General features: G+C 43.9%; 1 non-coding gene across 1 annotated transcript; it reads left to right on the top strand.

Moving 5' to 3' along the window:
- Window positions 1-14,233: 14,233 nt before the first annotated feature.
- On the top strand, window positions 14,234-14,305 carry TRNAA-UGC (transfer RNA alanine (anticodon UGC)). Its single transcript has one exon. It is a non-coding gene; the product is annotated as a tRNA-Ala (tRNA).
- Window positions 14,306-26,902: the final 12,597 nt, after the last annotated feature.

Genomic DNA, 26,902 nt, shown 5'->3' on the forward strand with positions numbered 1-26,902 from the left:
GTTTTTACCTAGAAAAATGTACTAGGTCTTCCAGATAATGTCTTTGGTATCTGAATGTGGCTATATTTATGTGAACATCTGGCGCCTTTGTAGGATTAATGTGTGACAGAGAGCAACACAACTCCCATTGCCTTTTGACCACATACTTGTTCAAACATTCCACTTCAGATTGTGAACTTTTTCTCAAAGTTCTTTGGTGATAAGTGTACTTTCCCCTTGTCTAGGCTTCTAGAATGTCTCTGTATTTTATACAAGGTTGTGCTTGTGCACAAGTGCTGTCCTGTCATCTAGATCTGTGTGGTCTCAATTGCTTTAAATAAGCATTTTAAGTACCCACTCTACGTTCTGAATTCTGTATTTTTCTCAGTTCTGTAACCACAAAGGGTGTTGTATGGATGTACAACGTGCTCGTACCCATCAGCGTTGTACAGGGAAAAGCACATCACATTGTAAAATAAAAAGAAATGGCAAATCTCTAGTAAGGTTATCTTCTTGCCCCACTTAATGCAAGTGCAATATGGGAGTGGAAACATGCTGTTGTAAATGCATTACTTTCATGTGGATGCTGAAGCACGGATATGCAAGCATTGCAGAAAAGGATCATGGATCTGGGGAACCCTTTAGTTAACCCTTTAGTGTGGATAAGCCTTAGATTTTTTATATGGTCCTTGATTCTGTTTACGCTTGTTTGATTTCCTTTTGCTGCATACAGCCCGGGAGAGCTGGCGTGGTTAAACTATCAGAGTCTACTGTATTGTAATGACTGACTGATATATTTAAAAGTTCTATGCCAATAAAGGTTTGAATGAATGAATGAAAACTATCAGAGACTGGAAACAAGGAGACCCAGGTTGAAATTACCTCTTTGGCATGAAACTGCCCATGTGATTTTTCATGCGATCAGTATTTTTCAGCTTAATTTATCTCACAGGATTGTTGAGATAAAATCAGGGGAGGGAACTGTGTACCTAGGGTTTCCAGCTCCGGGATGGGAAATACGTGAAGATTTGGGGGGTGGAGCCTGAGGAAGGCAGGGTTTGAGGGAGGGGAGGGACTTCAATGGGGTATAATGTCATAGATTCCACCTTTCAAAGCAGCCACTTTCTCCAGGTGAAGTGATCTCTGTCGCCTGGAGATCAGTTGTAATAGCGGGAGATCCAGCCCCCTGGAGGTTTATAACCCTGTGTGTACCCAACTGTGAGCTCCTTAGAGCAACCATTCCCTCAAGAAATGTTTGAAAGCTATTATGTAATAAAATAAAAAGAAGAAATGTTGGAACCTTAGGAGTGCAGAACTGTCTTCTATGCCCTGTTTTTTGATAATTGCATCCAAATATCTTGTCAGTGTGAAATAGTGGATAGAGTGTCAGAATAGGACCTGGGACAGCTGGATTCAAATCCCTGCTCTGCCAATGGAAGCTTGCCAGGTGACCTTGGGCCCGTCACAGTCTCTTAGCCTAACCTACCTCACAGGGTGGTGGTTGTTGAGGGTAAGGTACAGGAGGGCAGAACAATATGATAAGCCACTTTGGGACCCCGTGAGGGAGAAAAGTGGGATATAAATTAAAATTTAGGTTAAATATGTTAGAAGTAAAGGGTTTGTAGACAAGACTATAGATATCAGTAAGAATAGATATAATGAGAAATGATATTATAGTATGAAATTTGTGAACTATTATAGACTAATGAAGTAAAAACTAGACATAAGATCAAAATAGGTCTGACAGATAACAGAGACAAAAAGGAATAAGATAGAACAGGGACAAGAAAGTAGAGGATCTGTCTGGGACGTCAACCTTAAATGTTGTTAAATTTACCCCATCACCCTTCTTTCCCTTTTCTTCCTTCTGTACCCCAATTTAAAAAAAAAAGGACTTTAAGAGAGGAAGAACCCATATTTACCGTTTCCTTTGTATTTTTTTATTTTCAAGTTCAAAATGTAAATTGTTGCCACCAAGTCCATAATTTCATCTTTTAAAAAAAGAAAGCTCTAGCAAGATGCTTGCACAATGTGGAATAAGGGGAATCCCTCTGTGTCATGTATATGTGTGGGAGAGACTTCAGCCCACAACTCTGTGTGCAGGGGCGGGTGAGCAATTCTTGGAACGCTACCGCCAAACTATGAGAAATTGTTCTGCCTCTTCTGACATCCTGCAGCATTATTATAAGCACGTGAAAGAATCAAATAAGATGCATGTCTTGAATTGCTAATAATTTGAACATTTTTTAGTGAAACATCCCCCCCCCCCCAAAAAAAAAGGTTTCCTGTGTCATTGGTTCTCCTGGCTAGGCTGCAGTTAGACTGGATCCAGAAACATCCTGGAAAAGATGGAATATTTATGTCTTGCAATTAAATTCCTTTGGGATACCCTCCCATGCAATGATTTAGCTATAGACATTTATGTAGCACTTCTAAGGTGAAAACTGTCTCACAGTTCTTTTTTTTTTTTACTCATTGCCACAACACTCAGGAGATTGACGGATGGATGGAGATTTTCCCATGGCTTCCCAGTGAGCATTAGACAGGCCTCAGTGAGTATTTTGTATTTAGTGCTCACACTCTTTAATGGCTGCATACTTTATTTATGGAGGTAGTTCTACTCCACTTTTCTCCCTAATGAGGACCCAGAGCAGCTCACAACATTATTCTCTCTTCCTCCATTTTATCCTCACAGCAATCCTGTGTGGTAGGTTATGCCGAGGTGGCTTTTGATACAACTTAAAATCATAGGGTTGGAAGGGACCACCAGGGTCATCTAGTCCAACCCCCTGCACAATGCAGAAATTTCACAACTACATCCCCCCCACACACACCCAGTGACCCCTACTCCATGCCCAGAAGATGGCCAAGATGCCCTCCCTCTCATGAACTGCCTAAGGTCATAGAATCAGCATTGCTGACAGATGGCCATCTAGCCTCTGCTTAAAAACATCCAGGGAAGGAGCACTTACCACCTCCCGAGGAAGCCTGTTCCGCTGAGGAACCGCTCTGTTAGAAAATTCTTTCTAATGTCTAGATGTAAACTCTTTTGATTTAATTTCAACCCGTTGGTTCTGGTCCGACCTTCTGGGGCAACGGAAAACAACTCGGCGCCCTCTTTTATATGGCAGCCCTTTTAAGTACTTGAAGATGGTTATCATATCCCCTCTCAGTCTTCTCCTCTTCAGGCTAAACATAAACTTGTTATCTGCAGTTGCTGCTGCTTAAGGTAGGACTCAAGAGCTCCCTCAAGATATACTCAGCTAGTTGTGCTGGACATCTATGTACCTTATGGACTGTGAGGGTTTGCCGCAAAGGTATATCCTAGCCCTCTGGAAGTACTGCACTGTATGTTAAGGCCTCAGTAGTAAAATGAACTAGTCAGGAGAAAAATACAATATGATAAAAGTACAAGAGAGTGCTCTGGAAACATCCTTAAGCATGTGTGAAGGATACAGCAAACCATGAAGATTTAAAGGGCCAGATTTGCAGGAAACACCTAGTGTGGAAACAGTCTCTGTCTCTTGCAGCTGCTTAGGTCTTCTTCCCCAGTAGTCCTTCAATGTTCCATCTTTTGTTACTCCTGGTCTCACTCAACTTAGTACTTGTTTCTTAAAATGCAACGGTTCCCCTTCCTATTAGTATTTGGAAAGGTATCATCGGCCTAAAACGCACGGTCACTTACCCCGGTTTCTGCCCAGTCTCCTCCCCGTCCCAGCCAGGATTAAATGAACCCGGGCGGGGGGAGAATCTGTGCGCATTACCTTTGTTGATCCGTGGCGAAACTGCGTGCTGATCCATCCGTCAAAACAGAAAATGCTGGATACACGTACTTCCTGGCCGTTCAGCAACGCCCCCTTCCCCTGGTGATTGGTCGACTCACTGAGGTTGCGAGGGGAGGGGTTTGGAGGCGGGTGGGACGTCGTGACGCCGGAAGACTCGGCTCGTGTTAATCTGAGACGAGCCAGGGGTAACGGTTTGGGTCCTCAATTGCAAAACCAGGTTTGTTTTGGGTCGACACAGCGCTCAGCCAGCAGCAAATGAGGTGCTGTTCGTTTGCGAGGATTTGATCCTGGGTGAAACAGGGAGGAGACTGGGCACAAACCATGCGTTTTAGACCATCACCTCCTTCTGGCTGAGGTTTTTCATGTCATTAGCCTTTGCCATGGGATCACATCCCTGCTGGGTCATACGGAACTGAACACATAGCTGCAGAAACTCAGATATAGACTGGATATAGATTGGAGCTGATTCTCCTCATTTGCTTTTGCAACTGAACAATACTATCCTCTTTTTATTTCTGTTTGGTCTTGGATTTGTAAAAAGAAAACACGATGTGTTCGAAAATACCATTTCAGTATGATGGGAAGGTAGATGATATTCTGCAAAACCTCAAACTGCAGTTTCTGGAAGCAGATTCATAATATCCTTGGAGTTCCTGCTTGGAAAGACCAAGTGACCCAAAATTTAAACTGGTCTTTTGCATTGTAACATGTTGTGTTAACAGCAGATTCATTTATTTCCTAATTAACAAAAAAAGTGTTCTTTTTATTTAAGCCATCTGGCTGGAGAGCATGTTGTTTAATGGCTTGCTATTACAGATTGGAGCTACACAGGGAAAAAAAAGATTTCTCAGATCTTGTTTTGGCTTCTGTCTGGGATGATGGCGTATGTGCACTGATGCGCATGCTTGCCACTGCAGCATTCGTTCCTCATTGACTGCAAAATGTGTGCTAAAATGTTTCTTTTTATTAATAAAACAGACACAGCATTGACGTCTGCTTTTTGCCACTCGGTCAATTGCAAGGTTTTGGGATGTTTGCTATCCCCGCAGACCAACAAAATGATGTGAAACTAGGTTTTTAAAATGACCCTTCTCTTTAAATTGCCTCTGACCTGCCAAAGATTTAAGTGGTAGCCCATTTGCACATCTTCATTAGTAATATAGTGATGGTTAGAGTTGCCAACCTCCAGGTGGTGGCTGGAGATCACCCACTATTACAACTGATCTCCAGGCGACATACCAGTTCACCTGGAGAAAATGGCCGCTTTGGCCATTGGACTCTATGGCATTGAAGTCCCTCCCCTCCCCAAACTCCACCCTCCTCAGGCTCCGCCTCCAAAATCTCCAGGTGTTCCCCAACCTGGAGCTGGCAACCCTAGTGATGGTGTCGATTTTTGCTATAGCAGCACACTGGACCTGCATGGTAGATCTGGATGACCCGGGCTAGCCTGATCTCATCAGATCTCAGAAACTAAGCAGGGTTGGTCCTGTTAGTACTTGGATGGGAGAACACCAATGAATACCAGGGTTGCTATACAGAGAAAGGCAATGGCAAGCCACCTCTGTTAGTTTCTTGCCTTGAAAACCCTACTGGGTTGCCATAAGTCGGCTGTGATTTGACAGCACTTTACACACACACACACACACACACACACACACACACACACACACAGCCTATGGAGTTTGGAGGCCAGGTCTATGCCCATTGTTTAGAGAGCATCCCCAACTGTTCCCTGAGTAGACAGCGTCATTATCAGTTGGTTCCTGTTGAAAAATGCAGTGCCGGCTGTTGAGTTTTTCCTGCCTTCCTCTCTACTCCTAGCTTTTGTATTTCCCAGATGTTCCCTACTGTCTGTTTGTCTGCATGGGATATCTTGTTGTTGTTGTCTTGTCTTCCTGTGATTTGTTCTTGCAGAATAATTTCCATGGAGAAGTGTCTGTCCTTTGCAGTGTTTACTGTAATTCTTCCTTGCAGCCAGTGGATTTCTGTACAAACTTGCCCGGGGGTGGCCTTGTCCTATTTTCCTCTTAGATGACTTTGGCATTTATAAAGCTTGGGAGATCATACTTCTGAATTTTCCACTCTGAAGAGCTCGAGCCAAAACAGCAGTGAGGGCAGCAAACCTGCTCCGTGTTTGGCTTAAGGCAGCTGGTTCTCCTTTCCCTCTGACCTAGAGCCATGCATAAGAGAAAGCAAAATAGAAAGAATGTTAATAGAGTAAAGCAACTTCACTTGCATTGAAAGGCTGGCTCCAGAGCCCTACATTGTTGATCTTTCTGATTCCCTCCTTCTCTGGACTGGACCCTTTCATGTACTGATTCCGCATTTTTAAAGATTTCGCTGGTTGTGAATTCTTCTGATCCATGCTGGTTTCCTGTTAGGAAATGCGATATGATTTGCTTTGTTCTTACTTTTCAAAGCAATGAATTCTGCCATACGCTGGTAGCTGCATCACTTACTAGGTAGTAATGTAGCGGCTGTGTACTTTAAGAAATGTTTAACCATCTTTTATTACATTGTGTGTGAAGATGCTATAAGACAAATAGAGAACTCAGCAGAGCGTGTGCTTCGACTGTAGGGTGAGTTGGTTGTCCCTAACTGCAACTTGTTGATTGTGTTGATGAATCTAATTCTGGCTTTGCTGCAAGGCTTAACCTTCCCCTTCCAGGTTTTTATTTTGTTAAAGCACCACATGTGTGCTGTAACTGTACATTAGCTGGGGTTGCCAACTCTGGGTTGGGAAATCCCTGGAAATTTGGAGGTGGGACTTGGGGAAGATGTGTTTGGGGAGGGGGAGGGACCTCAGTGCAGTGGCAGATCGAAGTTTAAGCTTCAGGGCCCCTAATCCTGGAGAGGCCCTGAAGCAACTTTTTTTTTTAAACGAGTGAATGTTTCAACAAAATCGATGGAGTTTTTTTTTTAAGTATTTGTTATTAAAATAAGGCTGTTTTAGTGATAGAATCATAAGCTAATGGGTTGAAGTTCTTAATATTGACCTTAGAATATGCTCTAATACCCATTTCATGTGGCCTCAAACTGTCCCTGTAATTGGTCATATTTCAAAAAAAGTTCGAGGGCTTGCAGCGCCTGAACCCCCAGCTCGTCAGAATCTATTCACAGCCTACATTTTGGCAGCTGGATCCTCACATCTTTTGTTGGCGCACAGCTTAATAGTTCTGTAGCTCAGCCCTTAGGCTAGAGCCAATCAAAACCATAAAAAGACATCTGAATTCTCAATTCAAGCTGCACTCGTCTTGCTTGTGCATTTTAACACAAAAAATCAGATTTTCACCTCTTTATCCTAACGAGCCCCCTGTGATTACCTTCTACCTTTCTATTAGAGAATGAACTAATACATCTGCCATAGAACAACCCCATTGAAGAAGATAACAGTGGTTACCCAGACCTCGTTGCTGGCGGGAAGGGGCTCACTGTATGGCCCATTTTGAAGGACTCCACCCCACCACCCTGTTCTCTGCCATTTGGGCCTTGAAGTCCTTGCATGGGCAGCAAGGCCCTTTGGACCTTGTTGGATGTTGCCCTATTGTTGCTGGTTGCAAAGGGGCCCCCATAATAGTTCAAGCTTCAGGGTCCCGACGGATGCTCTAGCGATCTCAGCTGAAACTCTATGGTTTAGCTGAGGTTGCCAGAGTGTCTGTGTTGCTTCCAGGTAAACCTGAAAGTGACGCGCGTACACTGCCCACCAGCCCTCAGCTGGTCGAAGGGCAGCCCAGTGGATTTGCGGGATTTTACCCGCCGCCACCCGGCACTTGGCAACCCTAGCTTAGGTTGACACTTTACTTCTACTTAGTAGCTTCTAAATAAGGCGCTTTCACACATGCTGAATAATGCACTTTCAATCCACATTCAATGCACTTTACAGCTGGATTTTACTGTGTGAAACGGCAAAATCCACTTGCAAAATATTGCTAAAGTGGATTGAAAGTGCATTATTCTGCATTCGTGGAAGCACCCTAATAAGTTTCAAACCACAGGAGATCAGTAAGTGCAGCATGATGGCCCAACTTTTTTTTTTTTTAAAGCACAGTATTCTGCATAATGGAAACAACTCAGGCCCATGCATTCAGACATGATGCCAAAGCAGAGTTTGATTTGATGCTTCCAAAATTGGGAAATCTTTAGTTGCACTCCTGGGCTGGGTGTGGGGGCAGTAGGTAACATGCAAGCACAGTAACAAATTGTTCATGCTTATAATGGACAGATGAAGGTCTGCCGTGATGTCTGAACAAAGCACTTTGTTTACTGACGTATGCCTGGTGAAGAAGCAGGCAGTGTGGCATACAAAGTTATTCCAAGGGGAAAGCCTTTCATTAAGACTTTCATTTTTATACCTTTAACTTGACATTTGTCTGTGTTGTATGACTGTTTAAAACAAGCAGGATTGCTTTCTTTTTAATTGAACTGCAGTTTGTTTTGTGTTGTGCTTTTGATTTGTCAAGGCTTAGATTTGACTGGTGGTATGTTTTGATGTTAACTTCGGCTGGAAGGATGATAATTCTGCCTGATTTGCAATTGCTGATTTTGCCTTTTAAGATGCATTTTTAGGCTGATTAAAGTTGCATGAGCCGCAGCGAGAAACGGCATATTGTTACATCACCCCAAAAGAATGGCTTTCTGTTTTTGGACAACATATCTCTCTAGTTCCGGGCAGAAGGGTATCACAGGAGGTTAGCAGGATTGAACAGTTTGACAGGCACAGCCTCGGAGAACCTCCTCTGGAATTCTAGAGAGGGTTTTCCAGCTAGACTTAGTCATTTTCCCCCACAATTGTCTTGGCATGGCTGATCACTTGAGGGTGACATATGGTAGGAACATGCTCTGAGGGACAAACCTCCCGGATGGCAAACAGCACCATGCAAAACAGACAGATGGTGGCTTATTCAACCTTGGAAAGTAGTTTAATCCTGCATACTGGCAAAGCCTGGGTGTGGAGTGAAACAGACACACAGCCCTAATGGAATCTGAAGCAAAGATGTGACAACTTTACTCACAAATGGCCTAGCATTGAGGCTGCGTCGGTATTGAGCTGCTGTGGCTGAATGCAAGATTTTGCGAGGTGCTGTAGCCCAATGAAAGAACATTGTCAATTCTGATTGTTTTTTTTTTGGGGGGGGGAGAAATAATTATAGAGGAAAGAGCATTGAGCAGAGTCAGCCTCTGTTCCTTCAGATAAAATTACAAGAGCATATTTGTAAAGCCACTGATGCTAACTGGCTTATCAAGTACAATAATTAGAATTGTTCAATTGGCTGAAGGTTTGCGAGAAGGGGGTGAATTTATCTCTTAATGAGTCTGCCTATTAAGAGTCCCCAAGTTTTTGAATTGTGTTATTCTTTATGAGTATTTAAATGCAATCTATGTTAATATCAAGTATGCATACATACACACACACACACATATGGAAGAAGAAGAGTTGGTTTTTATATGCTGACTTTCTCTACCACTTAAGGAAGAATCAAACGGCTTACAATCTCCTTCCCTTCCCCTCCCCACAACAGACACCCTGTGAGGTAGGTGAGGCTGAGAGAGCTCTAAGAGCTGTGACTAGCCCAAGGTCACCCAGCTGGCTTTGTGTGTAGGGGAAACAAATCCAGTTCATCAGGTTAGCATCTGCCACTCACGTGGAGGAGTGGGGAATCAAACCCAGTTCTCCAGATCAGAGTCTTTTGCTCCAAACCGGCACTCTTAACCACAACACCACGCTGGCTCATATATGTATATATGTATGTAAGTAGGTGTGTATATGGATACATCTATGTCTGTAATGTTGTAGAACTTTAGATCAGGGATTTATTATTTTATTGTATTAGTAACATCCAATAGTTTTAACATGTTTCCCCCCCAGTATTATATCAGATTTTCTTGGTCTTTGACTGTAAATAAATTTGATTTGATTTGAATTGTGTTATTCCATTATCATTTTCAGATCACCAACTTTAAAAACATGTGGGGTTTTTAAAGAACAAAACGTAACAAGATAAGAACCTAATGCAGAACTGGAACCAACAAAATTTTGAGATAGTCACTGATCTGTCAGTGTGATATCCTTCTTTTCAGATACTTTGTCAGTCAGAGTCTACAGCTTTCCAGGTTTAAAAAAAGACAAAAATTAAAAAATGAATAAGACACAATATCTCACAAAAATATAAACAAATTAGCTAGGGTATTAAAGCATCGGTGAGTAAATCATGGAAAATATAACACTAAGCATAATAATAATAATGATATAATTTTTTGCAGTCATAGACCAGTAGATAAAATATTGCATTGCTATGCTACAAATCCAAAATCTCAAACCTTACATTTAAAAAACTGGTAACAAGACAAGTAAAAACAGATAAAATACTATTAGCAGTATAAAACTTGGAGCAGAGTTTCTATACTTATTAAATGTCCTTATTAAATATAGTCATAATCTAAATATTAAACAAGAAAATATATTGGGGATATGGGCCAGATTTGAGATTTTTACCTTGCTAGCCAACAGTCTTCCTATCTGAGCTATTAGTGGGTGGTATTTGGCCTGGGGTTGAGGTACCCAATGTTTTTAGTCTTGGAAGATTTCAACATTCATGCCAAGTCCCTCTGACTGGAGTTGCTCAGAACTTCACAGCCACCATAGCAACCAGGGAGCTCTCTTAAAGCATTTTAGTCCGCATGCAAACAGCAGATCATATGCTCCATTTGGTTTTCTGCACTGCTCAAGCACAATATGGTGTGGGAACGGAAGACGTTTTTTAATTTATTTTTCATTGTCTGGCCATTACCTGGCGAGGCCTAAGCTGACAGAGAGTTGGAACCTCTCTGAGGCTGGAGACTAACGGTTCACTCCTCGAGGCAGATGGATATAGATGGATCCCTGACAGATTCCCTTGGCTGCTTCCGGACACAATGACAAAACCCGTTGGTTCGTGACAGGCTCAAACACAGCATGACTGCTGCTTCTGTCTATGTTCTAGTTGATTTCTGGAAAGGGGAGATGGCTTAAGAAGTTGACATAATCACTCTTAGACATCTGAACCATTTCATCGAGCCCACTTTTCTTCCTAGTCGCCTGGGGAGTTAGGGATGATGAAATAGGTTGGTGGATGAATGGAGAGCAAATGGATAAAACACAGTGAATAAGACCAATCACGGCCTTCATGCCTTCTCTGTGATGATAGTGAAGTATGCATGCTTGGCCACCACAAAGCTATCTAGTGGGGCCAGAGGTCTTCTGCAGTTGGTCTGTAATGACTTAAACTCAGATAATATGCAGTAGTAGTTTTCTGTGAATTTTCAGCGAAGCATTTCAGAGACAAATCACTCATATTCATAATGCCTCTCATGGCTTATTTTACCTAGCTGAAGGGAATTGCCTATTGAGGTCCTAGGAGTGAAGATCGTTTTCTTGTGGTCAAGACAACTCACCCTCTCCCTAAGAACCCCTTCCAAAGAAGCATTCCCTGGAGCCTACATACTGTATTTCAACCATTATTGTCTATTTTTAAATAGTCCCTTTTTAATCAGAGTTGTTGAGTGAGTGGCAGCTGGACACCTTAAGGCTTTTTTGGGTTAAAATAGATTGTCAGGACCCATTTCAATCTAGTTTTTAACCTGGTTTTGATACAGAAACTACCTTGGTTGCCCTAACCTGAAGACCTTTGTTGGAAGCAACAGCCTCAGAGAAGGGTCATCGTCCGGGTCAGCCCTCCCCCTACTTAGCTGGGTCCATCGGCTGGAGATCAGTTGTAAGAGCGGGAGATCTCCAGCTACTACCTGGAGGTTGGCAACGCTTGGGGGAGCCATCTTCCAGCTCTGAGTGATGAGAGGCAGAGGCAGGCCCTCACCAGGCCTTTCAGACCCCTCTGTCTGCTGGGGCTGCTTCCTATCTCTTCAAGCCAGCTGGTGTATGCAGCCTCTGTTCCCAGACCTTCTGGCTGCCAGAAGATGTGGGCAGACAGAAGAGAGCCCACCGGCTGGCTTCCTGGGCTTGAAGCGGCCCAGCACGGCAGCAGGTAGGTGCTGTCCTCTGCCTTTGCGCCTTCTGCCCGGTACAAGAGGCAGAGGGAGGAGAGGGGGGGTTGTCTTAAATCCATGGTCACCTTTTTTTGTGTTTAACTTTTTTTTTGAAGGGCGGGGTCACCTCACACTCAGGCCCAACTTCCTTTTGGCTAAATACTGTAGCTTCGACTGGTGTGCCAGCTGTAACTCTTCTTCAGAGGTATAGCCTTTCACTAGTTAAGAATATAAGAACATAAGAAAAGCCATGCTGGATCAGACCGAGGCCTATTAAGTCCAGCAGTCTGTTCACACAGTGGACAACCGAGTGCCCCTAGGAAGCCCACAAACAAGATGACCGCAGCAGCATTATCCTGCCTGTGTTCCAAAGCACCTAATATAATGAGTATCCTCCTCTGATCCTGAAGAGAATAGGTATGCATCATGATTAGTATTCATTTTGTCCAGTAGCCATGGATAGCCCTATCGTCCATGAACATGTCTATCACATCCTGAGGCAGGGAGTTCCACAATTTATGCTTTGATAAACATCCAGGTTGAACCGCTGCAATATGTCTTACGTGTGTCTGCCTTTGTAGACTGCTTGGGAGTATCAACTGGTTCCATCTGCAGCAGCTGTACTGCCTGCCGGTGCTAAGCTATAGGGAACATCTCTGCCAACTTTAAAAGATGTTCACTGTTCAGCAGTTTGATTCTTGACAGCTAGAAAATTTCTCTCTCTGGGAGCAGAACTAAAAACTTCTCAAATTGTAGGCTTGGAGGAGATCAGTTTCCCTTATGGAGACACATCGGCTGTATAGGAATGAGCATTTCCCCACCTGCCAAGAAGGGACAAGATAGATGGCTATTTGGATATAGTGAGTGGGGTTGTAGAAAGCAGGGATGTACACCTTCATTGCATTGGAGAAAAGGTACATGTGGGGATCCAAGTCTCATGACAGGTTAAAGTTTAACCCTCCCAGCTGGAATAGAAAAGGTTAGAAGGTCTGCACATCCTGTTAGAAGCACTCACGCGATGGTCCAGGGAGCGAATGGAGCAAAGTCTGTTTTGACCAGCCTTTATTTTAAATGTTTCCTACAGGCTAGCATCTATTCAAAGGAAGGGAATGCCAAGATGACACCAGTAACTGTATAACCTACTTAGCCTCATATGGTTTATATTCTTATTCGTTCTGTAGTACACTGTAATGTTTTGATATAGTTTACCAGTAGGGTTGCCAACCTCCAGATGGTAGCTGGAGATCTCCCACTGTTACAACTGATCTCCAGCCAATAGAGATCAGTTCACCTGGAGAAAATGGCTGCTTTGGCAATTGGACTCTATGGTATTAAAGTCCCTCCCCTCCCCAAACCCCACATTCCTCAGGCTCCACCCCAAAAACCTCCCGCCGGTGGTGAAAAGGGACCTGGCAACCCTATGTACCAGTACCTTGTGCTCTAGTAAACTGAGAAAGTGTATTTTAGTGAGTAAAGATCTTTTCCTTTTTAAAGATCTCAGACTATGGCAAAAAATCTCCCCTATGCACTTGACTGCTCATTCCACGCATACAGCAGAAACTCCCGACAGGTCTACAGACAGTAAGCTGGCCATGGGAGAGCAGGTGTGGAAGACAGAACACACACACACCTAAACACATACCATCCCTATCTGTGGCTTGAACCATGGGTAGAAAGAGGAAGGTGCCTTGAGTGGTGGGACCCTACCCTGTACAACAGAAGGGAGGGGGCAAGCCTTCTCTCGCACCGTAGGATTTTCCCTCCACTTCCTGGGCAAAAATAGTGGGAAGGAAGAAAGGGGAAGGTAAGTTTTTGCACTTGCTTGCTCCTGTTTGTTCTTGACTGTCAGCTGAGAGGGTCTACAAAGGCACTACCTCCTGTTCTCCTACCATCTGAGGTGAGGTGTGTGAGCACTACAGACTGGGGGCCTTTTTTGGTTGTGGTACCAAAGCTTTAGAACTCTCTCCCTAAGATGATTTGCCTGGGTTCTGAACTGTTAACCTTCATGTGCTGGATAAAGACTTTTTAATTTTTTGTGTGCACCTGGATAATTTTCCAGCATGGTGTAATGGCTACCAGGTGAACCCAGCTTTGTTGAGCCTTGTGAGCACTTGTGGAGTCATGAAAACTCTTGAGTGGGTGCCACCACGCAATGGCTGCTGCTGCTGTGTGTGTATAATCCAAATGGCTGTCCAGAGGGCTGGGGCCAATCGCAACATGTTGGATGGTTCCAAGCCAAGCATCCCTCTACTATGGAGGCAGCTGCTCCTGAATAGGTATACACTGCAGACATTCTGAAGCACCTCCTGCTTCAGCGAGGTGAAGGAAAGTCAGGGCTGGCTCTTTACTTTGGAGAAGAGATGCTTTAAGTAAAGAGGAAGCACCAGAAAATGCATCAGAGGGCACCAGAGTGCGCATGAGCACTGTGTTGGGGATCACTGTGTTGGGGAGGGGCTGTGGCTCAGTGGTAGAGCCTCTGCTTTGCATGCAGAAGGCCCCAGGTTCAATCCCTGGCGTCTCCAGTTGAAGGGACCAGGCAAGTAGGTGATGTGAAAGATCTCTGGAGAGCAGCTGCCAGTCTGAGTAGACAATTCTGACTTTGATGGACCAACAATCTGATTCAGTATAAGGCAGCTTCATGTGTTCGTGTGTTGCTCGGGGGAATACCAGTTGCTCGGGGGAAAACGGTTGCCTTGAGGATGGTAACTAGAAGTCTCATCTAGCAGTGCTGTCCTTGGATACATTGAAGGGTATACTTGTTATTATTAATAATTTTATTAGTTGTGGGATACAGCTATGTACCAGATGAAAACAAATCTTTGTGCTCCTGCAATTAGGAGACTGTGAAAGGTCCCTTGTTATCTTTACGGATATGCTAACTAAACAAAGTTGGGAAACATTTGAGGGCTAAAATATAATAAAAAATCTGTGCCAGATTGATTACTTTCACTGTTAAACTTGTTTGCTTTCATATCAAGGCCTTATTATGTTTTTCCTGACTGAAAGTTTCCTTCTGCCCTAAACCATGGTAACTTTTTGGCATTGAGATATATTTAGTGCATTTAGCAGCTTTGTGTGTTCATGTGTACAAGGTTAGAGTGTTAGGCTAAGGATCTGAAAGACCCAGGTTCAAATCCCCATTCGGCTATGGAAGCTTACTGGGTGCATTTGGGTCAGTCAGTCCTTCTCAGCCCACCCTACCTTTCAGGGTAGTTGTTAGGATAAAATGGAGGCTTGGGAGAATGGCTGTTGTAAGCTGCTTTGAGTCCCCATTGGGGATAAAAGCGGGTGTATGAATATAAATAAATACTCCCCAGCCATGGAGTGTTTTCATTGCCACGCTATGTGACAGTTCAAATGGAGATTGTTGGGTTCTAGCTGAGTGCTATTGATTTTCTTAGTGTTTAGGCTTTATCCTTTTCAACTGTAAGTAGTTTTAGGATTCACATATAAAGAATTCTGTTTCTATTTTTAAAGGTTTTTCCCTGTTGTATTCCTGGACTTTGCCTCTTATATTATTGTTTTATATGTTTATATGTTTTCATTGTGTTATATTTCTGTTGTGAGCTTCTCTGGTATTATTACACTGATGGAGCAGAGATAAATATTTCAAGGGAAATAAATAAATAGATACTGGCAAAGTACTACCCCACCCTCAGTTGTTAAACATTAAAAAATAAAGCTTGCTAAATCATTATGAGACAGTAAGACTGTTTATGCATGGGAGGTTTTGCCTTGGATTTGCCACTCTCTAGATGCACATTTTCGCCATCCGAATTCTCAAAACTCAAAAATAAGCCCCCATGCAGAGTTTGAGTTTTGAGACTAGGATAGGAAAAATGTGCTTCTAGAGAGTGGCAAAACCTCCCATGAATAAATGGCCTAAGTGTCTTCACTGGGGGAAAAAATCTAAACTTTGTTGAACTATTTTGTAACCTTGTTATCTTCTTATGCTTATCGAAGGATTGGTTCTTTTTGTAAGAACTCAGTAAACACTTGGCTCTTATTTATTAGATTTATTTGTAATCCACCCTTCTCAATGCAATCAATAGGATTTGACACTTAATAAACAATGCCACTGGAGTAGGATTATACACATTTTTTATAATCTGCCTTTCTCACTGACACTCAAGGCGGATTACATAATTTAAGTCAGTCCAATTAATAGGATGAGAATACATGTGATCGACCGTAATAGGACTAAAGCCCATTCCTGAGCTGTGCCAGTGGCCGCGCCCAAAGCCCTTTGGAGGCTTGCGACGGCCCATGCTGGCGCAAGGGCCCACAGCGCCGGCATCCGGGAGGTGCACACCGGCGTTTGTGGCCCCAGCGCCGGCGTGCCGGGCTGGATGCCAGTCTTCAGCCACTGGGGCGGCACCGCCAGGCCTGAATGCCAGCAAAGGCTGCGGCAGTGACCTGGGAGGCGTTACGGCGTCCCCGGAGGCGTTTCCGGGGCGTAATGGCATCCCAGGAGGCGTTCCCAGGGCATAATGGCGCCTCCTGAGCCATTTCAGCTTGGGAACGCCCCCTTCCCCCCCGAGATACACCACCTTTTAGGTGGCATATCTCCGTTTTTTGGGCCGGGCAGAGGTTTTGGCTGGGCCGAGACCTCCTTAAGAGACAACGCCGCTGCTTTGCCTCCTAAGCCCGGTGCACGCATTCCTCTTAGGAATGTGCTGTAAAATTTCAGAAATCTGAAACAAGGCATAAGTGTTAAACATGAGATATTAAACAGTGTAAGAAATGGTAAAAATACAATGTGGTGAGAGCAAGAAAAAAACATACAGCAACAGATAATACATATTAGTTAGTAGTCGCATCCACAGTCCTGTTTTCTCTATTGAAACATCTTCGGTCACAGCTGCCAGAATGGTACTAGCCATGAAATGGAAATCGGATGAATGTCCCAACATAGAAGAATGGAAGAATAAATTGGCAGAATATGCTGTTGTGGCAAAACTAACTCATATAGTATACAAAAGACCTAGAGAAGAATTGTTTCTAAATTGGAGGCTTTATTACGCTTATGTGAAAACAGCCGAAGTTATGAGGAGCTCAATGTGGATAATATTAAAAATGTGTTTTTAAAGGTATTTTTGTTTAGTTTATAGAAATTCTCATATCTGTCTATCTATCTGTCTTATCTGTCTTATCTGTCTTATCTGTCTTATCTGTCTTGTCTGTCTTGTCTGTCCGTCTGTCTGTCTGTCTATCTATCTATCTATCTATCTATCTATCTATCTATCTATCTATCTATCTATCTATCTATCTATCTATCTATCTATCTATCTATCATCTATCACATTTTAGTTGAGAAGGAACTTCTTTGCCATTGCCATAACTGCTTCGTAGGTCTTCCGGTATGCTTTATAACACGTTCTGTCAAATTCAGTATGAGTTTTCCTCCAGTGCCATTCTAGACATCTACCAGCCCTTGTTTGGTCACTCAGCTCCATGGTAAACCATGCGGGTGGGTTCTGATGAGGAACAAACTTGTCAGTAGCTTCTAGGCACTTCACATTCCAAATGTCCATCGCAGCCTCAACAAAGCATGTGTTTGGAGTCCTCATATCCCCAGAGCATTCTGGAATCTTGTAAGATCCACGAGCCTCTGTGGGGAGATCATCTTAACAAGGCCCCCTATCTTGTGGTGTGTCATAGCCATGTTCACCCTTGTTTTGAGCAGATAATGGTCAGACCATGGTTCAGGCTGATGCTTCAACCCTGAGATGATTAAGTCCCCCACCCCTGCCAAATCCTCTTTATGTATTGAACCTGTACAATTTGAGAAAGGCCTAGGGCAGGCGCAAAAGCTATGGAATCCTGGGCCAGCCCTAGCGAGGAACCCTAGGCATGTCTGTTGAAGTTGCTCAGAACAATCAGTCTAGGTATCTCCAGCACCATGCCTGAGAGCAACCCTGCCAAGGCAGCTACTGACGAGCTAAGCAGCCAATAAAAGAGCAGTGTGCCGAACCTATCCTTAGACTCCAACATAATAAACATTTAATCAATACCAGTGATATTTTGTTGAGTACGCCGTCCCCATGATAACCAATTGCTGTGTGGAGGGAGATGCTGGCACTAGGTGGGGCCTTTTATCACCAATGTAGTAGGGAAGCTGGGAGTGCGGGCCCTCTTGGTGGATCATTCTGAAATTGACCGACTGATGGCAGTGTACCAAAAGAGAAGTGTGAGAGAATTCCTTCGAGAGTCGGTGAGTTAGGAGAGCGGTGTGTCACTGAGCAGAGATTCTGAATGACTGCTGGTGCCTAGATACCTTGGAGAGCGGAAACAAAATGGGGCCTGCGGGTGAGCACAACAAAAAGTATTATGATATGTCACACAGTGCAAAAAATGGTATTACATAAGTGGAAGACAATGCAGGGGAGCAGGATAATATATACAGGAAACAGAAATACATAATAGATGTAGTAGTATAGTCCGCGATTTCATTCCCTTTATTATAGCACCCTCCTGAGCTATCATTATAATATAATCCTATTATATTTACAAAAATTCCCCCTTGAACAATTGTGTTTTACATAGTTCACAGAATGATGGGAGCTTTCCTGACTGCCTCAGGCAAGCTGTTCCATGAGGTAAGAGCCACAACAGAGAATGCATGTATATGAAGGACATCTTAATAACGCTTCAGCTGCAGATAATGCTGAATTCCATCCGGATTTTGTTGATGTTGCATCAGTGAAAACACTGAAGGTCTCATACTGAACATTTCTTCTCTGTTTCCTTTTCCCAGAATATTTGCCATTATACGCTCAGCCACAGGGTGGTGATTCACCGTTTTATTGGTTCCCAAGGGCTACAGTGGCTTTTGTACATCTGCCTTGGTAAGTAGAACTGAATGCATCTTCTCCACAAATCCCGTATATGAAATAGCAGCCCTATGGTTTTGTCTTTAATTGACTACTGCTGAGAGGTTGGCCTGTAGTGTTAGAAGTTGTAAGGGAAACGTAAGTTCAGAGTGTGTACCCATCCCCCCTTAGGGTTTCCAGTCATAAATTAGACCAACTGGAAATAACAGATGTTTCATTATTTTAAAATATAGCAGTTACGAAGGATTCCGATTAAATCAAGAAAGACAGAAATGTAAGAAGGCAGAGCTGACTTAACTCAGTTTTTAAATGTACCAGTTTAAATACAAGAATTCTTAACCAATACCCTATTATAAAGTAGAAAATAAAAGAAATTATAACCACAGCTTTCCGAGTTAACGTCAAAGATTAACATGGAGTCAAGTTGGTTTAGAGTTACCATTGTTCGATGTTATCCACAGATTATTGTTTTTGTATGGGATCAGAAGTGATTCATGGTCAGGCTTTATACTGAAAAGCTGGGAACTTCTGAATACAAAGTAATCCTGTTTGCATAGAACAACGATCCCTAACACGGTGTCCACCAAAACATTTCCTCGTGCCTGCTTGCTTCTTGAGTCTTGGAGAAGAATCCAAACGGAACTTCAGGTTCCTCCTTACCAGCTGACTAAGAAAGTGCTTTGTTTATCCTGAGTAGGCATGCCATAGCTATGCATCCTTGGCTTAGTTACAGATACAGACTGTGTGCAGGGGTGGCCGCCTTGCCCTGTGCTCACCCTGAGGTAGGCAGCCCAACCAGGGGCCGTGGAGAAAGGAGCAAGGGTGAGAGCACGCCCGGAAATGCGCCTGCAGTGGACTCAGAGCCTGGCAGTCCTGCTGTGTGCTTCAGAAGGGAGGTGGGGCTCGGGCAGCAGCAGGCTGGGAATAGGCCAGAGGAGGAGACCAGCAGCACCTGGGGCCTTTGGGGGCCTGTGCAGACAGGGAGAGCCGCCTCTTCAAAACTTAGGGGAGGGTGGGGAAGGAGAGGAGCGGTCCAGCCAGGGAGGCCATTGGCTCACATTCCCTTCACTCATCATGGGCCTGCCCCTGAAGAGAGGGCATTAGGGGAGTCCAGGGTCAGCCAACCCCCAGACAATACTTTATTAGGCTGGCCCAGGGAGGGCCGAGGAGGAAGGGCCTTTGCAGCCAAAGGACTGGCACAAGCAGGGTTGCTAAGCTCCAGGTGGTACCTGGAGAGCTCCCTCTATTACAGTTGTTCTCCAGATGATCTCCCCTCCCCAAACCCCGCCCTCCTCAGGCTCCAACCCCAAAATCTCCAGGTATTTCCTAACCCAGAGCCAGCAACCCTAGGCACAAGGCCAGAGAGAGAGGACACCCAGGGTGCAACTTAACCCCCTCTTCTTTCTAAACCATTGGGCTGTTTTTCTAGATATTCACCTGTCAGCAAACTGTTTAACTTCAACTTTTTATGTTTAAAATATTGTTGTTGTTTTTTCTATAGCAAAGCTAAGCATGAGCCCCTTAAAGATCTCAGCATGACTGAAATGTGTCCAGGTTCACTATTTGATTCTTTGCTCGTATTTGATGATTAGACCTTAGAGAATAGTAGTTTTAAGGAACTGTCCAGTTAGGGTTGCCTGGAAACCTGTAGGAGAGAAGAGACATGGCAGGCACCATTGATATGACTTCACTTTGGGAAGGACCCAGAAGTGTTTTCAGTTGTCTCTAGGAATTGCCAGAGACTCTGTGGTAAAACTGTAATATTTCCAGCGATTCCTGGAGACAACTGACAGACACCCCCCCAAAAAAAAGTAATGTCATGCCGTTACTGACATTGGTTTTTAATTTTTTTCTCTGCTGCTGGCCACTGGAGTGTCTGTGGGCATCAGCCTCTGGGGGCAGGAAATTTCCCTGCCCCCGGTGGGAATATCGCAACCATATATCCAGTCCACTTATAAAAATATAGAATTTACAGCAGCTTTTGTTTGATGTTAATTGGTGTCCTTCTCTTGAATGGAATTTTTTTGAAAGTAAGTTCCAGTTCCAGTTAAGTAGACCCTAATAAGATTGAGGACTTTGGAAGAATAAATTCATAGTAAAAAGCCTACGTTTTAAAATACGTATGCTTGCACTTAGCATAAACTTTGCACCGAGCCCCTGCCTTGACAGCTTAGCTTGAAAAGAAAATGATTTTCTATCAAGGCACTTTTAAGAAAGTGGTCAGAGTTTAAAATCGTGCCTACTCAATAATACATTCCAAGTCAGAAGAACTCGAAGTGCTGAGCAAGTTAAAAAAAAAACACCCAACCCAAACAATTCTTTAATTTCTGGGTGAAAGAGAGCAGCTGAAAATGAAAACCCAATCTTTCTTCAGTAAACTATACAGAGTGATGTGTTGTTCCTCCCAAACAATATGCTTTCAAAAATGATAGGCAGATTTTGATATCCCTGGAGGCAAATTCAAACCACCTTAACAGTATTTAGGCCAGCTTTCCTGCAGGCAAGCAGAGTAAAGAATGGAGAAGGATCACAAGACAGGAAAGGCAGATTCCTCCAGGCGCATATAAATGTCAGCGTGTGATTGGCTGCTTTGTCATTAAAACTTGCAAAGAGATCTCTGTAGGCCTTCAGGGCCAGTAAATCAAGGGCAGGAACAACACAATCCAACGAGGAAGCTTTATAATTACTATTCTTCTCCTGCAATGAGGTGCCATTGCTCACAGCTCATTAGAGAGAACCGCATCCAGCTCCAAGTTATAATTGATCTCCAGCTACATAACAAAGCGAAAATATTATTTTCCACAGCTCGCCTTAGTTAAGTTGTCAGGTTAAGAGGATATCCTCCAGAGCACAGCAAAAGAAGTCATCCTCTCGTCGATTTCACTCATTTTTTTAAAGTTAGCTGACTCTTCCAGACTTGTTGCTTGCTAGAGGTGCAGGGTTCTTAGCAGGCTGATCTTTTATATGCCAAATTCAAATTATGCAACTCCACCTTAAGTGCTGTTCATTTCAGGATGACAAGGACTGTTCACTTTGACTTCACAACTCCTTAATTTTTGCCCCTTCTAGTAGAATTAAACATTCATTGTTCAGTTTTTATACGCCTGATCTTCTGCTGTGCTTGCCAAGTTAACAGTATTTGCAAATGAACCGTTACAGGTAAAAAACCACCCAGTCCCACATCTCAGAAGTAAACCTCACAGAACTAAATGGGGCTTACTTCCAAGTGAGTGTGCAGCCTTTGTGTCTTCTGTGAAAATAGCCTGAAGATTTGTCATTCTCTATTTTGTGTGTGTGTGTGTGTGTGTCTCATGCCCTGCTTGCCAGTAGCAGTCAGGATTCAGTCCCAATAAAAAGAAGAAAAGAAATGTAGGGGTGTATGATATGTGGTGGTACAAACTTTATTTTGGGGTGCAGATAGGGTTGCCAGCTCGTGGTGCCGGAACCAGTGTTTGGACCGGGTACCACTGTATATCCTCTCCAGAGTGTAGGGAAGTGTGATTCAGGGTGGTCCAAAGACTTTTGGGGGGTACAGCTGGGCCCCAGTGTCTGTATGTGCATTTGTCTTGGGGGCACCCCACTTGGGAGCAGTTGGCACAAGAACTGGACTTTGGACCAGGAACCAGCATGCATCCCCTCGGAAGGCACAGTCCCCCAAATGGAGGGGTGTATGATATGTGGTGGTCCAAACTTTCTTTTAGGGTGCAGAGGGCACACAACTCTTCCAGCTCCTTATTCAACCCTTCTGTACAATACAGGCCTCTTGGTGGGGACCCGAACAGTGCCATAACCAGAACTGTGGTGCCAGAACCAGTGTTTGGACCAGGCGCCACTGTACATATTCTTGCAGGGGACAGTCTCTGGAGTGTGGGGATGTGTGATGTGGGGTGGTCCAAAGATGTGTGATGTGGGGTGCAGCTGGGCCCCAGTGTCTGAGTGTGTATCTGTCTTGGGGGCACCCCGCTTTGGAGCAGCTGGCACAAGAATTGGACTTTTGACCAGTAAACAGCATGCGTCCTCTCAGAGGGCAGAGTCCCCTGAATCTGGGGATGTATGATGTGTGGTGGTACAAGCCTTATGTTGGGCTGCAGAGCTTTGAAATTGTCCTCAATATTGTTCACGAACTAGGAAATTTAAAAAAGGAGCTGGGGGCTGGGAACCAACTTCAGCCTCCTGATGCTCTTGCCTTCCCTGTCTTCCCCTGGCCAGGCCACTCCCCACCCCTGTCATATGGTCCTCCAGTACTCTATGTGTGCTTAGAGTACAGAGCGCTCCTGTCCTACTGGGGCCAGTTCATAGGTCTGGCTCCTCTTTTTTGTCACATTGTTAGCCAAATTGCTCTTTAACTTGGGGAATTAGCAAGCAAGATGGCAAACTACAATATTTATATAGCGAAAGCAACCTTTGTATACCAGAGCCGGTAACTGTGACCTCTAAATAAAGACAGAAGCAAAGGATTCCAAATTAAGAGAGTTTATGTTGTTTTCTTTCAAATCAGTGATGCATACACACATACAGAGAAATCTAAGAAATGCAAAGAGAGTAGTACAAGCACAGATGCCAACGTGGCAGGGATCGTTGATGGGTTGATATTTACCGTTCTTGAAGAGGAGTTGTCCAAGTTCATGTAGACTAAGACAGAAGAAATTAAGAGCAAAGGCGGGGGCAAGGGGTTCCCGTAGACTTGGAGAGCAAGGCGGGAGGGATCGTGGTCAGGCTGCGCAAAACCAAACCAACAGAGTAACGGCAAAGATGCCAGGAAAGACCTAAGGTAACATTATGGGCTGGGGGCACCCCAGATATACTATTTTTCTGGGGGCAGGGAGAGGGGATTGACCCCTCCTAGGTTCCCAGGGGACAAAAGATGACAAAAGGATTAATCTTCGGCTGCCGGGGTGGGGTAGTGAGAATTTGGAAATCTATTCTGATTCCAATGGCTTTTGCAACCCGGGAGGAACCGGGAGATCTCTGCTGAAGTGATTAACGTTCTGGAACAATGGGCGCGATCTCTGCAAACGTCTGGGGATCGCTGCTGCATAGCTAGGAACGACTCATCGCTGATATCAGGATTCTCTGCTGATTGCCCATTAAGCTGCTGATGTTGCAATGGGAGAGGGGGGTGTTGGCACTGACTACATGATTGTCAGCTTTTCATGACATGGCTGCAACTGGAACAGAGTCTGCACAGGAACATGGAGTCTCTCAGGTTCACTGGAGGTTGCCCTTGCTTCTGCTTCCTAGCTGCCAGCTGCACGGAGCTCGCAGGAGCGGCCGTGTCAGTTTCAACGGAACGCGCAGTGGCCATCCCAGTAGCGTTTGGGGCGTGCGTGCTGCTGGAACAGTAGTCGTGTGCCTGCATATCGGGTTGCCAGGTCCAGTCCGGGAGTTTAGGCCGCCCGTATGCTTTCAACATGACTTGCTGTCACATAGGGTTGCCAGTTCCCTCTTCGTCACTGGCGGGAGGGTTTTGGGGTGGAGCCTGAGGAAAACGGGGTTTGGGGAGGGGAAGGACTTCAATGCCATAGAGTCCAATTGCCAAAGTGGCCATTTTCTCCAGGAGAACTGATCTCTGTCACCCAGAGAGCAGTTGTAATAGCAGGAGATCTCCAGCCACCACCTGGAGGTTGGAAACCTTACTGTGACATGATTGCATCTTGGTGGTCTCCCTGTCTCCCTGGATGGTTTCCTACTCTTAATATATATTTTTAAGTTTGTTGGCTTTTTTACGTTAGTCATTAGCTCCTCAAATTATGTCTCTGTTCACATTATTATGTCTCTGTTCACACACTTGCATGTGTATTGTCAGAGATTGTGGTTCTTTTTATTTTCCTCATTTCAGCAAGAGTTCCACTTCTAAAAAGAATCCTTTTATAGCCTCCTTGACGCTGCAATTTAATCAAGCTTGTTGTTACCCTTCTAATCTGTATTTTATCTCAGCTTCTACTATACTAGTTTTAAATAACCTCCAAGCACTCTAAAGGGATTTGCCTCTACTGGCCCTTTTTCAGCTTCCTTTAAATGACTCCTCTTATTTTTAAGAATTAACTGGGACTGATGGATTTTATGACATTTTTCTATTCTTGTGTGTGTGTTTGTGTGTTGAATTTGCTAGTTTTATCTTTAGTGACATTGATATCCCTGCCTGAATTCTCAGTATTCAATAATAACCTGCCTCCTTTCTTGACTGCTCTATCAAGAAACTTTGTCTCATGACCTGGATGTCAGTGTTAGGATAACTGGAGTGTCCTGTTATCACAACATTTTATATGTAGACTACCTGACTGATTTCTTTCTCAAGATTAGTTTCAGAGCTTTGTCATGAGACACGTTACTTCTTTTGGCGATTCTGTGGAGGCGTTTGTTGCCCATCATTTTACTAATTTATTATATTCAGTTCTATCTCTAACATATACAGCAGCAACTTCACTTCCAGTACAACTAGGGTTGCCAATCTCCAGGTGGGGCCTGGAGATCCCCCACTATTACACTTGATCTCCAGGCAATAGAAATCGGCGTGGTGTAGTGGTTAAGAGCGGTGGTTTGGAGCTGTGGAGTCTGATCTGGAGAACCCGGTTTGATTCCCCACTCCTCCACATGAACGACGGAGGCTAATCTGGTGAACCAGATTTGTTTCCCCACTCCTACACACGAAGCCAGCTGGGTGACCTGGAGCAAGTCACATTCTCTCAGCCTCACCAACCTCATAGGGTGTCTGTTGTGGGGAGGGGGAGGGAAGGTGATTGTAAGCCAGTTTGAGTCTCCCTTAAGTGGTAGAGAAAGTTGGCATATAAAAACCAACTCTTCTTCTTCTGCTGCTGGAGAAAATGGCTGATTTGGAGGGTGGGCTCCATGGCATTGTACCCTGCTGAAGGCCCTCCCCTCCCCAAACCCCACCTTCCCCAGGCTCCACCCCCAAATCTCCTAAGTACAACCCGTTCTGTCCTTTCTGTCTATGTTGTCTCCAGTGATAATTGTGTGGCATTGGCCCTAGAAACTAAAATGACTAAACTGAGCTAAAATGACTAAACTGAGGCTATCGTACTTTGGTCACATTGTGAGAAGACAAGAGTCACTGGAAAAGACAATCATGCTAGGAAAAGTTGAAGGCAGCAGGAGAATAGGAAGACCCAACAAGAGATGGATTGACTCTGTAAAGGAAGCCACAACCCTCAATTTGCAAGACCTGAGCAAGGCTGTTAAAGATAGGATGTTTTAGAGGACATTGATTCATAGGGTCGCCGTGAGTTGGGACCAACTTGGTGACACTTAACACACATACACTGGCCTTCAGCATTCTGCCAGATTACTCTTATTCCCACAGTAAGTTCTCTTCTAATAGTAAGCAGCTGTGCTCACCCACCTTGTCTTTGAGGCTTCCAGTGTTAACATACAGACTACTACATATTTTCTCTTTCTTTATATGTTTTTTAATGTGCTTTTGTAATGGTACCTTTATTAGATTGGTTTTCTGTTGTCTCTGTATTGCATAGTCATCCTGTCTTAAATAAATGAATAAAACATTCATGTAAAGGTACTCTTCCAGTGCATTAAACTGGTACTTGTAATTGCTGTTTTGCGTGGCTATAATTCTGTATTGAAAAGGGAGAAGGAAACATAGAAATTGGTGGGAGGGGTACTGGGAAGACCAAGATCCAGAAAACACGTTTGGGGGGATGTTGGCCATGGTCTGTATTCGCTGTGTGATTGGAAGATGTTTATGTATTTGTGTGAGGAGACTGATCGAAGAAAAACTTCTCCGGCCAGTCCAAATCCAATTTTTAAAGTAATAAATACATCAATTTTTACTTTTTCTTCTTTTCAAATATGTTTTCACTTGTGCACCTGAAACCATGTCAGAGTCACCTAATAATCAGAAACACGCTCATCTTAATTGTAATTAATAACAGCTCCTGAAGAATGCAGTCTTCAACAGGCAAAAGTAAAATCTCATCAAATTCTGTGAGCCAAGTCCCCTTTTCAAAAGTCAGGCGATATCTACCCATTTTTTAAACCGTGGATTTTTCACATCTTCCTTGAAAGTATATTATCTATTCTTTCCTCTAAATGTCCTTAAGTCTTTTTTTAAAAAATTCCCAAACACTTTTAAGCTTTTAGTCAGATCCTCCTAGTAACCAGTCTCATACTGTTATTTTTCTTCGCATATCCTTTCATTATTAAAGGCTCGCTGCTGCAGCTGTCATAGCGAGATCCTCCCTTTGAAGTCCCAATAGCTTCCAGCACGGAGTGGACTGCAGACTTTGCCTCTGTGTGTTTTGGTTATGTAAC

Source organism: Euleptes europaea, chromosome 8 (assembly GCF_029931775.1).
Source record: "Euleptes europaea isolate rEulEur1 chromosome 8, rEulEur1.hap1, whole genome shotgun sequence".
NCBI lineage: Eukaryota > Metazoa > Chordata > Lepidosauria > Squamata > Sphaerodactylidae > Euleptes > Euleptes europaea.